Here is a 17,624-nt window from a genome sequence, read left to right as displayed (position 1 = left end):
TCTCAGGTTTAATAGGAAGGAAAGCAAGTAAGTGCAGGTTTCTGAAGCTCCATACTGAAGCTGAAGACTATTTTTCCATTATTAAGATGATGATAGTTTCCTATATTTATATGACAAACTTTTATCTATGAAGATGATAGTATAATGCAAAAAATATTGTTTGCATTGACTGAGGTATACTAGGTACCTCAGGAAGCACTTTAATCAAATAATTACCCTGTGCTTACAAAATATCTTCACCCATAGATATTTTATTAGGAAATAAAATAATGACGATGCTTAGTAGAAAATGATTATCATCTATTAACATTCCCAAGATGGTCTAAAACTTGAGGTAAAAATTGAGATTTCTGTTGCTTTGACCTGCATAAATACTCATTTTAAAAAATCATTACAGACCAAACATATTGCAACATAATGAAATATAATCACAACTCAGCTCTACTGTACATATTTTGATTATAAAAGGAACTGAAGTAAATGTCGAAGATGATTAGTGAATTAACATTTATAATTACCTTAATCTAACACCTATGGGAAATTCCAAGTATTAAAACCAAACATGCTTAACATTAAGCTTCTCTGAAATCATATAAAGCAACTTCTACAGTAACCTAAACTGTATTTCAGATTTTCTTCCCAAGTATTTTTCCATAGCAGGAAAAGAGAGGAGAAAGAACTGGTAAATGGGATCTCTCACTCCATTGCACTTAACTGCACATGTCTGCTCTAAACCCGGGCACTGATTAAATATTTATCAGAGGAATACATAAAGATTGCCTATAACAGATAGATTTATTTCACTGAGTCCCAGCAGATTACCTCCAGGAGTAATCCTAGGACATGGACCAAATCTCCTTATCATTCCCTTGTATCCCAGCTCAACAAAGACCACCCAGCTGCTGGCTGACTGCTGTCTTCCAGCCAGATGTACACACACCTCACCACATCCATACTACACTTTCTCCAGCCTCCTTTGGGAAAGCATAGAAGGTTATGAAGGTGACCATTAGAGAAAAACTAGAATAGAGCTTTATTTCTGAAAAATTGTAGTAAGCTCCAAATCTTACAAGTTCATACTGAAAAATCCATCTAGAAATGTCAAATGCCTGTCACTGTTAGTCAGCTGCCATTTTGATTCAAGCTTGTTAAAAAAAAAAAAAGTGATATCCATTTGGAACTGAAACATCTAACCAATCCAATCTGAAAGTCTGAAACACAGAAGCATGTTTTATCAGGGGTGCCCTGCAGCAGGATATACTCTTGAATTTTTCATGTTTTAAGCCAACAGAAAAATGTTTTTCCAGACTGCTTGGAGTACAGTACATGCAAAAAATAATAAAATAAAATAAAAATAATAAGGTAGTGCTACTTATTCATCGATATTTCATGTCTACTTGTAATTAATTTCATGACTCTCTCTAGTGGCAGCAAATCACGCTACTGTTTGATATAAACTGTCAGTTCTGCTTTGGAAATGGTTTTATTTGCAGGTAACTAGAAAACAAATTGGCTTGTGCCTTATGTTCCTGCAACACATTTGAAAGGTAATTATAAAAAGAAAAAAAAAAATTAAAGTTCTGTGCTGTAGAAAAGCGCAGGCCACTGAAAAACCCATTTTCCAGCAAATTGTGATCCATTAACAAAACAGGAACTGCAGAACTGAGATAGCATCTGTCACCAATGATAAATTATAAACTTATATTGGGAGATAATTCAACAATGATGAGAACAAATGACCACAAGTTGCTCAACAAAATTCAGAGAAGTTCTAAGATTTCTACAGTACTGTACATCTTCGGAATGCTAATTTTTACATAAATCACAGGAAAACCAGACATTTCTCCCAGTAAGCCACCCACGCAATTAATTTCTCAATGTCCAGACTAAATGATGCCAATTGGGTTGCTTCGGAATGAAAGCGTAAAATGAGTGTGCAACATTAGAAATACTCCAGAGATATGGCATTAGAGATACTCTGAGATTCAAAAAGGCAGATTAAATTCCAAACTATTCTCTGCCTCTTTTCCCAATGCTTATTTGAGCGTAAATCCTTAGTCTGCTTAGATTGCTGAACTTCTAAAAACGAGGAATTGCCTCTTCCTACAGCGTTGTGACTACACAGGATGCACGCTGAAATCAAGGTAACTCCACAGTGATGTCAGCATCCACCAATCCTTATTTATTTGCAGAATATTTCACTACTTTAGACACAGTGGGGAAAAGCTCTTCCAGTCAACACAGTACAGGCTGATATACATCTGGACAGCCAATGGTACCACAGCCACATAAAATGTCGTGTCTTCTTTCCAAGATGACTTCAGAGGGAAAGGTCCAATGCTTAATTTACTAACCTCTTCATGACTCCCACTTAAGAGACTCAGCAGTGCAGGTCACTCATCTCATATACTTGAATTTCATCAATTGCTTGCTGACTTTTTGGTTGCTAAGAAATTAACGTGCTATAACTGTGCTAATTACATGGCATTGGCTATTTAGCTTTATTATTAACAGTTGCAGACTGTTGTATATTCCACATAAATGGATGACTTCTCCTATCTGACACAACCTTGCAGTTTGATTCACAGTTTATTTTGCCTCTATAATTGGCACTGGGTACAAACATCATTACTACCTTACTTTTTAACGCAGCTGGAGAAGAAGAATTGGGGAAAGAGGTGGGATGGGGAAAAAAGTGTGACAAGCAATGCTCAGAACACTTATCAAAATTTATTTATGGCATGAAGGTGCTGGCTATGCCAAAATCCACCTTTTACATCACTGTATATTACAGTTGTGCATACTGTTCTTCTGTTTTGAAAGAACAACACAACTCAAACACCTTTTAGCCTTAATTCACTGCTCCTTCTGACACGCAAGCACATGGTTTAGTAATAGGATTATATTTATATCAATCCTATTACATGATTGGATTACAGTTTCTCATCCCAGGGATGCTTTTCAGTCCAAGCATGGATTTTAAGCTCTGCACTTTTAAGGAGCAGCAATTTCTGTCTATGAAAATAACTTGAAAAAAGTATCACATGATACAAATAAATACTGAATAAGGTAGCAGAAATGAACATAGCTTGCACGTATGCTTATTGTACTAATTTTATGAGTTCTGTTAATGCAATTTACTTATATGATTTCTCTGTCCTTACTAGCTTGATTCCAGGAAATTAAAAGCTACCTTTGGCAGACCGTGTTTCAAGAAACATAGGCAGGGCATGCCAAGGCTAAGGTGCTTTTTCTAACACTCTTCCACTGCATTAAAGAACAAATCAGCCTTCATTGTTGACCTGGCATACTTAGACTTCATACTGTCTCATCCTAAGAGAAGTAACCTCTTTTTTATATCATCAGTATATGGTCTGAGCCCCATTGCTGTCATAATGACAGACTTACCTGTTTGAGTAGTGCTGTTTTGTGGAGCATGGGGTGGCAAAAAAAAAGCCTTCATTACTTTCGTCTATATAGTCAAATAGATTTTATAAAGTAGCATTAATATTCACTATGTTTTAAAACCTCAAGGCTATTAGGACTGTTCTGCTAAGACAGAAGAAGTACAGAATGTGTTAATCCTGTTTGGTCTGACCCATCTGGAAGGTCACTGTGCCCTAACTATCCTGTTAATTTTGCTGTAGACCTAATTTTCACAATGCTGGATACTATTCAGTCATGCGACTTGCTTCCATTGACAAGGGTTATGGGAACAACTGCAGCATGACTAGCAGGATAGCTTCACTTTTACAAATTACTATTTTATTGCTTTCAGAGTGAAAAGAGTATATCCTAAAGGAAACAACAGGAAGGAATGAAAGCTGGTTATAACTCCTGGTGTTAGTCCATTCTGAGTCAGTGTTGAAAAGAGCTCTGTGCTGAGGCTAAGTTCTTGGTACACTACCGTAAGACAACTAACACTTGGCTATTTATGCTGCCATTGTGCCATTATTTCCCCTACTGGCTCAGACAGAAAAGTAGAGCAAATTCTTCTCTGTTAATTCCCAATCGACTCCTTACGTGAGTGGAAAAAAAGAGAAGAAAACAATAAAAAGTGCAGATGGTGCAAAGCATAACCTTTGCCATTGTAAGTGTTGATATAGTTAACAATTAATATGCACATACATAAATAGTGACAGATTTCCAAGCTTATCACAGAACATTAAGCAAACAATATTCTGCTGTTGCAGTACCCAAGACCCCTTCCTTTCAGTTTTCACTAGGCTGAAATTCAGCTACTAAAAATGAACTGATGTGTTCTGGCAGACTCAGCCTTAAAGGAATAGGAAGCACAAACTTCTCATCCCTCAAAACAACAAAGAAATCATAATGGCCTATAATATACTCTGTATATTATATGTATATTTTGCAATATATCATCCTATAATACTAAAACGTTTAATGCTTCAAAGGCATATCTATCAAGTAATGTAAAAGACTTATAAACTCATTACTAGCTTGAAATACCTGAAAGATAGTCCCATGGAGTTTACATTAGAAATTAACAAGTTGAGTACTTGCTTAGGACTTTCTTATGCTCTTCAACTATATTATAAAAAAATTTAAGACAATGTGATATAAATGCTTCCGAGCTATTAAAATATTTCCTTCAACGCCAATTACTTGCTATTTCTAGTTTTGCCTCAGTGTAGATGTAGCGGGTACTCAAACAGATAAAGGGTTCCCCCCCCCCCCAGAAGGAACATATATTTTTTGCAAGAATTTGTTTTGCTCTGTGTTACATAGAAGCAGATCACACGCTAAAAGCACAGCAGATCCACACAAAAAGAGCCTGTCTAAAAGTCTACTGAAATTACAAGAAGATGGATCCACCAAAGGATTATTTGCTTGTGCTTTCTCTCCTTGCAGAAAAGTGAGTGCCAGAAGACTGAGTGCCAGTCTTCTGGCACTCTAGTTAATTGAAGTATTATAGCTCAACTTTTTCTTTAAATATTTAATCACAGAAAAATCAGAACCTAGAATATTCTTTTAAATTCAGAAGCACTCGTTTAAAAGTAATCACACTGCTGATGAAATGCAGACTTAATTTGCAGTCACTGACAATTCTGCCCATCTGATATGATATTTTGCCTTAAAAAAAAAAAAAAAAAAAAAAAAGAACAACCAAAAAGTCAGTGAGCTTGAGCAATCAAAATGCCTGCACAGCATTCTCAGCTTCTGTCTGCTTCCCAGAGTCTCAAGCTGTGAATTGGACACATGATGTACACTATAAGGTAGTGACAATAACTTGAGAACAGCACAGAATCAGGTCAACATATTTTGGGGGAAAAACTGCTTACAGTGCAGAGTAGGCAAGTAGCTGTGATGATTTGCCAGATGTGATCCAGCTCACCGTAACACATTCCCCACATCAGCACATATTATTAATCAAAAATTATAAGAAGCTGCTGGCAACAGCATTCTGCAACCTTGATTAATTAACTTGAGAATGTAAAGGAAACCAAGTCATTTCTTCATAGACTAGAGCCTCTAGATCAGAAAATTACAAGTACAAATTTTGGACTACCGGAGGTCAGCCTCTCAGCTCATTGCATCTGTCTTGAATGGCAGAGGTGCGCATCAGGTAAATTAAATGTTCTTTCATTGCACATCAAGAAGTACTGCAGAGAAGCACCACTAAATAGTGCGAGCTGTCTCTGAGCAGTCCATTAACAAAGATAATGCTCGGCCATGATCCCTAGTGAGAGAGTAGAGCCAGACTTGGTAACTTGTGGCAAATATCTGTAGTTTACTTCAAGTCCTCAGCTAAATTGTGACACAAGCAAAAAACCCTCCAACTTACAAAAGGAGTATTTTGCCCCACTATATATACTAAATAATATATACTCAAAAAACGTTTGGACTTAACACAGTGCTGAGTGGATGCTTTCCACTAGAAGAAATTATTGATAATTTTCTTGTCTTCTATAATGTAGGCAACAGAAATTAATGTTCTAAAACCACTGCTTATTAACAAAGCAAAAAAAAAAGGAGACATGCCCCATCCAGTTAAAAGGTAGCCATTTTACCCCCATCTAGTTCCTAAAGCTGGCACCATATATACCTTCATGAGATATCCTTTTTGCTCTGGAACTATTTTACTTGCTATTGTATCCAATTATTGTAGAAAACATTGATTATTTACTAAAATATACAAGAGTGAGATTTATGTTAAAGAATCAACTAGAATTTTGTATAACTGTTACTTAAAAAACAACAGCTCTTGCAGTTCAAGTCTGAAAACACCCCATAAGTAATAAAAACGGGGAAATACAACGTGATCTTAGGAGTCAGCATGAGTTCCAACCCCATCATGTCAGACAGAGAGCAAACAATAGAAACAAACACCAAGGAACTTATGTACAAAGTCAGTGTGATAACACATTACAGGAATACAGAAATGAGCAGCCATAGTAACAAGAAGGGAAGATTTGATAACAGGAATATATGCTTGAAATGATACTAAACCTCCTCTTCTACCAGCGTGCAAAGGAAAATGCAGCAAATACAACTGCAGTGGCTTGGGAATTAACTATCTTGAATGCATGCACTCCTTTAACAAACCTCTGAGTGAATGACACCGTCCTGATTGTACTGAAAGAGAACACTTAATGGCTTTGAACACATTTTTAAAAAGTGAGTAACTGATGTCTGCTTTGTAGCAGACATGACAATCTGCATATGTTAAGAGCTGTGGAAGAAAAACTGGCAGCACCAAACTATCTCTGTGTTTAAACCATCATTAATGATGCTACAGCCTTTGTATATCCTTGATAAGAGCTGTTTCCAAACTGACAGACATCAAATTATGATGTAACACCAAGCAGTACAGCTGCTGTCACTGATTGCAGCTACTTTAAATGTTTTATCTGTAAGCACAGAGCACATCAAGTAGAACAACTTTGTAAGATGCAGAGTGGTAGAAGTAGTTCCTACATACCACCACAGAATTAAGCAGCAGCAATCAGAAGAACAATTAAAAATATTTGGTTTAAAATTAGTCATTTATTACCAAAACATGGGTAAAAAGCCAGAAGTCTAGGCCTCAATACCGCTGTCTGACAGACAGTGATGTAATATTTGTAACTTCTTCAGCACTAGGCCTGAGGGTCTTCAAAGATCCACCTCTATAATTATTACACCGATTTTAAGAAGCAGTGAACTACTCTGATATGTCTTGATACAATTGCTGCTTTGTAGCCCTGAATCTTCTACAGCATTTTATTCCTCATATTTATGTATTATATTATATTACATTATATATTATTATGTATATTATTATACCTCACAGAGTCCAGAAGCGTTTTTTTTATCAGTCAGAATTGCTTAAGAACATTTTGAGGGACAGGGAAGATGACAAGAAAGATGCCTTTGCCTAGATCAAATACTAAAGAAACAAACTTCAACAGCAAAATCCCCCAATAACGTTATTCCGATACCACTTGTGCATGTAACAAAAAGATTCATTTTGATAACTGACCTCTACTCCAGAAAAGTGGAATGATTTCAATAGTGCATGACTTCAAGGTTAGCAGCATACCTACCCCTGGGCAGCATGCAGCACTGTGAGCAACCACACTGACTTCGGTGGTAGTGGTGTTCAAGTGTTTTGTTTTGTTCTTGAATTTGACACCGAAAAACTGAGACAAAGATACTGTTTAACTAGCTCCTGATCAAAAAGCCATTGCTAGGAATATTTCATTTCCATGGCAAGAAACCAAATCCCATTCGCAGACAAATACAACATCAAGAAAACCAGATCCACGTCCTCAGATCCCACCCTATATTCTCCCAGCTAGTTGCCAGGCAACCCAAAAACTACTGCTTTGCATGTGCGCTAGGAGTACCGATCAGCAACATAGGCACAGAGTGGAAGCATTAGCCTACACCCAGAACTGCCCTCTCTCTGCCCACTGCTCTCAGCAGAGCAGAGAACAGAGCCAACAGCTACAGGGCAGTGATAGGGATGCACAGCATCCCACATACTGGGTCTCAATGCTCTCTCCTGCAGATGGTTTAGAAGTAGCTTGTTAAAAAAAAATGGCATGGTTCAGGCAGCTTGAGCCAGTTCAGTGACCAGGCTGCAGGACAAGGCTAGGGGGTGCCATGGCACTTTGCAGAGCAGCTGCAGGATTTGATTCATTTCTCACAGGCAGCCTGTACAGCAGCCAGGGTTACTTCCCTCTACCCTGTTCACCCTAGGAAATAATAAATCGGGTCAAAATGAGTGTTGAGAAAATTAACTCAATGCCAACACCCGTATTCTGAACAGTAACATAGTGCTGCATGTGTGCCCATCTCACATTTTTACCAAAGGGAACCCCTCACCATGAAGCCACCGTGTCTGCCAAGGTGTACCTTGGAACTGTTGCAATACTGCCTGGAGGAAACTGCTGGCAGTTCCCATACCCAACCTATCATTCAGTGAGGGACTGCCAACAGCATCCCAAGTAAGTCAGTTCTGGAGGATTGAGGACTGGAACCCAGCTGAGCCCGTGACCTGATCTGATGCATGGAAGAAGGCACGCCAAGGGGACAACACAGCTGCATGCTGGAGCTTAAGTTTAAAAGGAAAGGCCTGTTGCCCCATTACTAATCTCCAGACACTGATTTCATTACACAGACACATATGACTGGTGAAGATAGAAGGCTAGCTAAAAAAAATCACCCTTGTTAAAACTAAGGCAATACTAATGGAAACTGGCACTCTTTGCTCTGATTGAGATGTCAGCAAGATCACCTCTGAAACTTGCTTTATTTCCAGCTACACTGAATGCAGTTTGATTTTGATCTCTTTTGCCTCTTTCAGTGCAATAATCTACATCTGGCAATGAATGTTGATGTAGATCTCACATGAACATTTCACTAAGATAAAGGCGGATTTGCATCTCAAAACAAGCCAACAGAATCAACTCCATACAGATCAAGCTTTTAAGCACAAGAAATCTAAAGCCTGTAGGTTCAACCTATGACTTTATGCATACTTGAACATGCACCTCATGTAGTAAAATAACTCTGCAGAGCAGCAAGTTGGATTTAAAAAAAACACCATTCGCTAAATGGAAATAGGGAGAAATGATACACTCACATGTCTGTGCACAGTACTTAAAGTCAGAGTGCTCCTGACCAGTGAGAAGCAGAGTAAAGCAATTAGGTACCATATAGAACGCACTGCATTGATCTCTGCTCACATTTCTTTTGTCTATGTATAACTCATATAGATGGGTATTGGCACACCATTTTCATGTATTCATTCCCCAGTGTTTGGGCAGGCCAACTCTATATCACCCTTCTATACATCCATAGCACAGGGAGCTCATACAGTTTATAAGAAATCCCATTTTCTTCTAGTGGTTGGCAACCCTGCACATAGCACAGGGTTGAAACCAAATAATCATTAAGATCCTTTTCAACTCAGGCCATTCTACAATTCAGCACTAACTAGTAGCCCTTCATTGAAACCTCTGTTCGAAACTGAATTCTACCCAGATCTACCAATTGTCCATGTTACCCCCCACCTAATGATAATGTCAATGCTTAGGCCATCTATATAGTAAATAGGTGTGTAAAATGTTCCATCTTATCTGATTTTTATTTTTCATAAAAACAACCAACCATGGTACTACAGCAAAACAAACAGAAGATTTTCTCAGGAGGCTAGAATCACAGGCAGGACCACCGGATATTATTTACAAAGGAAGTTATTTCTCATAGCCAAAATCACTTGCATGAATTCTTGAAAACAGTATGTAGCAAGCTCTCAAAATCTATTAGATGCATGCCCATTCTGCAAAAAGCTAAGTCCTACGCAAGTCCTTTGTATAACAACTAATTATCCTGCCAAAAGGTCCAGTTGCTACCAGTTTTGCCCCTGTATATCCCACGGTGTTTTGCCATACCAGAAGCTCGGATACAACATATGCTTTCCATATTGATATTTTTACCTGACGCTTACAACAACAACATGGAAGCTGTCTTTTTTCCCTCTAGGTGACAGATAAGCCAGCAGCATTACTTAGCAATTCCTCCACTTCAGTAAACTTGCCATTGGGAATATGAAAAACACCTGGCATTACCACTAGCCCTAATTGATCTGAAGGCACTGGTTTAACAGCATCTTTAATATCAGTGCCTTGTTGGTCCTCAGACTAAGCTGAGAACCTTGCTATTCTACAAGCACAGCAGCCTTCTCTGTAGCCAGCTGCCAACACAGGCAGCAGCTTCTTCCAGACTGTAACTAATTAAAGGGCCTTAGAGTGTCTTACATACATAACTTGGAAGGAATACTTGTTCTTTTCCTACTTGTTTTCACTAAGAAACACTACTCCCACAATTACACCATTTCTCAACAAGCAGCACCAGCCTAGCCGGGTTTTTGAGGCCCTTCTCTCAAGTCAGCCCGCAGTCAGTCCTCATCCTCCTCAATTACTGCTGGAGCGAAAATCCTCTCCTCAAGCCTGTTATCAACCTGCTCTAGTGCCAACAGCACATTTACTACTTGCAAAGTAATCTACAGAAGAGAAAAGTAATTTGTTATGCACACTGACATTTAGCTCTCACCTCACAGGCAAGAAAACCATCAAAGCAGAAGATAAGTCTGGTGTAGAACAGAGAAACTAAAGTACATAAAGAGAACTATGAATTTTATGCTAATGTGTTGAGAGAGACTGAGAGGTTTTTCTTCTTCCTAAAGCATCTGCAAGAGAAACTAGTACCACCTTCCTAGGCTGTAGGATGGAAATCAACTTACATATAGCAAAGCAATGTAGCAGCATCTGTCAGGTTACTACACAAGCCCAGAAAAGCCACACTTGCATTTTTATATGCCACTCCTGTTAGAGGTCTGAAGTTAATGATTGGAAGAGACAGCTCTGCTCTGGGGAGTGCTTTGTAGATTAATTTGCACTTAGAAGTTAATAAATGAGGTGTGTGAATTGGTAACACTGACCAGGGAAAGGGATTAAGGATAAGAAATAATTTTCACAACAGCTATACGTATTTTAGGATTGTGTCGTTTGGTTGGACAGGAAAGAACTTTATTCTGAAATAAGTACAGAAGCACGCTTCAGTGTGTCTTGGCAATACCTTTTGTTTCTGTTTCTCCAGGAATCTGATGCTAAATCCATAATAATAATAACAACAACAACAAGAACAGTAGCTCTTAGACTTCGCAAGAGCAACTATTTTCCCTGCATCATTAAAGCACATGGGGTATCAGGACAGACAGGCTACCTTCCCCCTAAGGGAGTGGAAAATCCCTACCCAGTACTGACTGAGTGATGTGGAAAGGTCGCCAAGACTGCTTGGCAGTTGCTCAGAGTGGAGTCCATCAGCCTTTAATGAGCCATTTGGAAGCTACTGAGATAAGCCAGGAGTTTCTCAGCAGACATCTCTCCTTGGCAAGCAGAAGACAGCCTCTTTTCAAACAGCAAGATGTGGGTGGTGAAATAGTTGGTAAGTCTAGGGAAACCACTATGTGTAATAAATCTTCTTAAAAATAGAAGCAAACATCTATCATCTTAAATAAGCCTACCTTGGAGTTAGCAAACTAACAGGTTATAATGCTTTTCAAGAGCTACAGAGCAATAACATTTTAGATCCTACTTGTTTTTGTACCACAATATAAATAGCTACCATATCCCTCTTCACACACAGATATGATTCTTTTTTTCTTTTTTTTTTTTTTTTTTTTTCCCTTCACTCCTCCTTCCTTCTCCCTCCCCACCACAATCTACTTTATATCAAATTAAAACTGTAAAGGGGTGAGAAAAGAGCTTGGGAAACTTGAGAACTAAAATGCTGGTTAAGTAACAGAAAATGCAAATGAATATGGAAAAATCTCAAGAATAAAACTGCAGGCTGTGACTTGGGATATAATTCAGTTCTGCAACAGCATCGCAAAGACGAAGACTGTAAAACAGTAGCACAGTGTTTGCAGTATTGTTAAGAGCTGTTTCCAGTGTATAAGGTCTACAGAATTACTTACAGCTTTGGTTCTGCAAACTCTTCAGCATGTAATTAGGATTATCATCAAGTCATACTGATTGTAAAGCAGTTCAGGCACACAAGCACCTGCAGAACTGGAAGTGTCAGCACCAGGCCATCAGCTGACAGCGCCATTTCAAGTGAACTACTTCACACTTGAGACGAAGATTTGCATTTCACTCCTCCGTTTTGGTCTGCTGCATCAAGGAATCTTTTCTTGCACCAAGGGCCCCCATATATTTTAAAAGGAAATCACATAATCTGACTTTTCATGAAGTACGGAGAAAGCCCCCAGATAGAATTCAAGGCTTTCCTAACAACTTCTGTACCAAATTGTTGCAGCTTCATATTTCCCCTGATTTACTTCACACCTGAAATATTGTGTGAATCTTTAAACTGCTATACAGCACGTGCTGCTGGCTTCAGATGATCAGTTATTCCTCTAGCTTAGCTGGTAAAAGTTGGTGATGGTGAGCATTTCTGATTTCTCTTTCCTTCTAAGGGACACAGTGCAAAAACGAGGCTTGCATAACCAGTAACCCCATATATGAGAGTGATTCAATCCTTACTACAACGTTCTGTTAAAAAGTTAGTATTAAAGAGTGAGGGTGTATACTTGAGAAAGCATTTCTCAAAAAACTCTGTTTCTCAAAAAATATAGCCTTTTGAATGAAAAACATGAAAAATCTTCAGTCATTTCAATTTACCATTTTGTGGAACACCATATAGAGATGGTCAAACTAGACATATATATATATTTTTTTTTAATTTCAGATTTATTATAACCACTATTTTAAACTAGTACTGTTCTGTTACAAAATATATATTTCATCACATCATGTTATCCATCACACTCTTACTTGTATCTTTTGAGCTCGGTGCTTATATAAGGTTTGTTTGGCATACTGCTTTTTGTTTTTTTTTCCTGCAGATCTTAGCTGAGTCTTTTCCTACATTTCCACAGAAAAGCTTTAATCATAACTAACCAACTGGATTGCCCTTCTGAACAAACCATTTGGCAAAGTGAGATGTTCATCACAATCTGATCTAATATATTAGTATGAATTCAAATATTTTAATAAATACATCTGTAGTACATTATATAAATATAAACAAGATGACAACTGAAAATGCAATTCCCTTAGCATGGTATATGATCTTTTAAATGCTGTAATCTATATCCTAAAACATTCCAAAGGAACGTACAATTTATTGAAAAGCCATAGGTCTACTACTCAAAATGCACCAAGATTCATCCCGGCTTTCAACTCAACAGGCATTTCTTGGATTGAAACAGGACTTTGTATGGCAGAGTATCTTTATTCAGACAGACATTTTGTGGAGTGTAGAGCTTTGACTCAAAGGACAAAAAAAAGACCATCAACTACGTGTCAGGAATACAAGTAGTAAACTTCTATGTACACATATAAGCATACACATGAATGTATGCTGCAGAAACTACATACAGCATTATGAGAGAAACTAACATAACCTGGAAATGTTATTAATACTCCTAGACAAAAATGACCCATCTGGGTTCCTTGCAAATTCCAGAACACAAATGTAAAGTAGACAGTCCATGCTTGGTTCAGTACACACGAGGACATGATTCATTACGTTCCATAGGTCTGGATATTCCACTCTTTAGATCTCAAGTCTACCTGTACGTCTGTCTGTCCTGTACACAAGATGCATGTTTTTCAAAAACACATTGTTAAGTCAGCAGGATGCCTGTGCACACAGCTTTACAGTTATATTAATCTTGTCTAAGCTCAAATGCTGTTGACTAAAATCTAAATCTGACTGAAGGCATAGGTCACCTCTTTAAATCTAAACCTTACTAAACTGTCCCTGTTCTTAAGAGAGGCTGGCTACAGATATTGTAGCAACTTCTAAAAGCTTTTACATCTTCCCACTCCAGCATCCCATTAAATGAATTTCAAAGCCTCAAGGACTATAGTAGCTTGGGCTGGTTTGTATTTAACCCTTTCATTAATTATACATTTTGTCTCATGCATTCTCTCATCCCTCAATTGTGTTAGATGGAAGAAAACAAGTCCAAGTGTAAATCCATTTGTCAAGCGTTAATATGAAAAATAAGTTCTGAAGACTTCAATAAGTTGCAATTTCCTAAAATTTCCAAAGGTTAAAAACATGATTTTTTTTTTCCATTGCTGCATTTGGAGATAGGCAAAAGGCTTTTCTGCTTGTTTTTAGCATTTTTATACCATTCCACCAACTTTTAGAAAGCCTCCACTAGAACCATCTCTGTAGTTCTGATAATATGCACGCTGAGAAAGCAAGGTGAAGTGGTATGGAAATAGTACTGTGGGAAAGGCTGAAACAGAAACAACAGAGAGCAAGAGCCATTTTTTTTTTAATACAGTGTTTATATAAATTCATATATTGAACATGTGTTTGTGTAGGTAGTAGGATAGTCTATAAAATTAACCAGCTTTTTACTGATGTTATGACTGAACATAGCTATTACAAGAGGCACTGAAGTGGTATCAAATAATGCTTTAGCAAATTTGATAGAGAAACACCACACATATAAATGCAATGAAAAAGAACCAGAAATCACTGCAGATAGATTTTTCAGGTCTCCAGCATCAAGACAAACTATATATGAAATGAATCTTTAGAAGCTGTCAGTCACGCCAAACATTTCTTTGTAAGCACCCCATTAACTTTCAACATATGCTGTCAGTGCAAGTGCTGCAGAGCAGCATCAGTGAAGGGCTCAATACTGTGCTATGGTTCTGGGTTAAATGGCTGTTAAGTGGATGTTATTAATAGAGCGTTCATTTTGTTTATTACTACTGCCATATCAATTATATCACCTGAATGTCACAACGAGCATGGCAAGCCAAGCTTTTCTAATCTGAACACATCCTGAATCTGCCCCATTTTAGAGCTTCAACAATATGAATAAAATGTGCTATGCTAACCCTCTTTTTTCCCCCCACATAAATATATTCACTCCACAAGTTTCCAGGTGATAAGGCTTTTTACTGACAGGTGAAATTCCTACACCTTTACCACCAGCCACAAAGAGCATTTTAAATCCTACAGCTATTAGAGCCTTTCCCAGGGGTGGAATACTGACCAAATATGAACACCTGGAAAGATTTGTGGCAATTGCTTCAAAAAAAGGAAAATCCAGCCCAAATGCAGCTAATGTACTGACAGTGTTACAGACAGTGCTAAAAGAACAGGAGACAGTTTCATAAGATGTGAACAAATGAAAAGTGCCTTCAATCACAACCAAACACATCTTGTCAGAGTTAAGTGGCACAACACCCTCATTTAGTCATAGCTGTAACTCTGTTATCTGGGGTAATGCTTGCAGAGAGCATAGCTCGGCTCCTTTCAGCACATCAGAAACTTACTGCCGGGCTGACAACGACTTAAGGGAGGGATCTCCTGATGGGAACACAATGAGCTTGATCTTAAATGAAAGTGCAGGAAAGGTCTCCTTCTACTCTAGGGCCTTCAAAATCAGCGAAGACATTTCCTAAGCACAATGGGTGGAAATCCTCCCCAGTGCTTCTCCTCAGTATCTTGGCCCAGATCTCCCCTCCCTGGAGCAGCCACCACTAAGCACTGCTTCCTCCCCACGTGTTCCTTCCTTTAAGTGACAATGACTCGCTTATCAGCGGTCCAGGTTATACGCACCAAACTCCCTCCTCTCTAGTAAAGGTAGAAAAGATGCAATATTCTGCTGCTATATTGCTGCCATGGGACAGGACCACAGCCCTGCTGCAGCCCTTCCTGCACTGCCAGCACACCCTGGTGCTTTTTTTTACAAGGGCTTTAGAAAAGCATTTCTGTGGATGCCTTTTCACATATTTTACAAGGGAAAGCAAGAAAGGAAGCATTCCTTTTGGGGTTCCCCTCCTAATGTTTTTCTACTTAGAAGAAATGACTTAGCTCAAATTACTGCAGTGACCTTACACAGCTTTGGGCACGGGGTGGTAAACGTGTTTTAACTAAAATGAAGCATGTCCCCAAACCTTCTCATTTTCAAGGAAGACATGAAATGAGATTACAAACAAATTTCCTATGAGCTTTTTTTTTTAATACTTCTGTTCTAGAACATAATACTGAACAGTGACTGTTAAGCATAACAGCAAGATCACTGTGAATCAAAGCAATGGCACACTCAAAATGATAAAATCTTACCTTACATGGTCTTATCTTATAGTTTCAAAATCTAGCTCAAGGATATTAAAACACTTAAAGCTGGCTTTTGCACTTAGAAACATTGCTTGATAAGTTGATACTAGTTGGTAAATGAGGTGGGAACATAGTGTTGTAACTCTGATTTATCTGTCAGCTCTAGTAAAAACCCTTACATGTGATTGGCATCACTGATTTCATGGAGAGGAATATCCATGTCTTTGTGACTCCCACTGTTGCCTCATAAGAGAAAAATACAAGTTAAATCAGAGTAGCAGTGGAATAACTGGGAAAGAAATATTTGATTTATTACAGTTAAACAAAACAACTAATAACTTGAAAAGAACCTATCATTTAGGTTTTGATTGGGTATCAGCTTCTCAAGATAATGTAGAGAAGTGTGAGGAGAGCATACAGAGAGTGAGACCAGGAGCAACACGTCTGAAAGCAAACCAACTACCCTCTAGCTTTTGTTATTGTACTTCCTAAAGAATAATGTTCAAAACCTAAATAAGGTAAGCCTTGCACATTCGACTTCTGAAAAGATTATCTGGGACACTCTCATAAAAATACTTACAAATATCCAATTCCTTACTGATTCAGATTAAAAATCCAAGATCTTCAGGAAATTAAGTTGCAGGCTAGTTTTTCCTCAGTGCAATACCTGTCAGTGTTGTTGAGGGTTTAAGTTTGAAAATGTGCAATTAGGAAACTAAATGCCTGTCTGCATATAAGAACATAAGTCATGATAAATCAGTACAGAAAAAGCCACACATCTCCTAAATATATGTGTGTGTGTGTGTGTGTGTGTGTTTCTGCTTCTAAAAAGAAAATAAATTCAAATACCCCACAGGAGATTCTATAGTGATTAAAACCTGCCAACCAACCGAGCTACATAAGTTAATTAGCAGTGAAGAAGCCTCAAGTCTACTGCAGTTTTAGGCACTATTCTTCTGTCTTAAATTTAGACAACTCAGGTTATTTAAACTTCATATGTATTTATATAAGAAGAAGATTTACACAGTGTGCATCAAAGACAAAGATTAAAGCCGGAATGATTGCCATTTCTTTCTTTCTTTACCATATTTCTTATGCTTCCTTAGTTACAAGACAATGCTCACATCAGATTGTTAGAGACTGTGTAATCACTGCTGTATCAAATGCAAATGCCCATGAAAAGGAAATTCACTTCTTCTAAATTCACATAAAAGATCTGGTAGAGTTAAATAACTCCACCATAACCACATTTAAAAGGAATGCTGAAATTTGTTTTGTGATTTTTGTGTTTCAAACTCCTTGAAGTTCTTTGCGCCATTCTAAAGCTACTTTCTGAAAACAGTTGGTATTACAGATTTTCCCCTAAAAACCACCAAGCCAAACTGTAAATAAATTTCTGATATTAATTTATTAGTTGCTCTGTAGTGATGGTTGTGAACAGCACATTTCATCCACTT

General features: G+C 37.9%; 1 protein-coding gene across 2 annotated transcripts in view; it reads left to right on the top strand.

Moving 5' to 3' along the window:
• Positions 1 to 17,624, top strand: part of RASGEF1A (RasGEF domain family member 1A) — a 148,887-nt gene that overhangs the window by 42,319 nt on the left and 88,944 nt on the right. The window lies entirely within an intron of this gene.

Source organism: Lagopus muta, chromosome 5 (assembly GCF_023343835.1).
Source record: "Lagopus muta isolate bLagMut1 chromosome 5, bLagMut1 primary, whole genome shotgun sequence".
Lineage (NCBI taxonomy): Eukaryota > Metazoa > Chordata > Aves > Galliformes > Phasianidae > Lagopus > Lagopus muta.
This window is presented reverse-complemented; position numbering and strand designations above follow the sequence as displayed.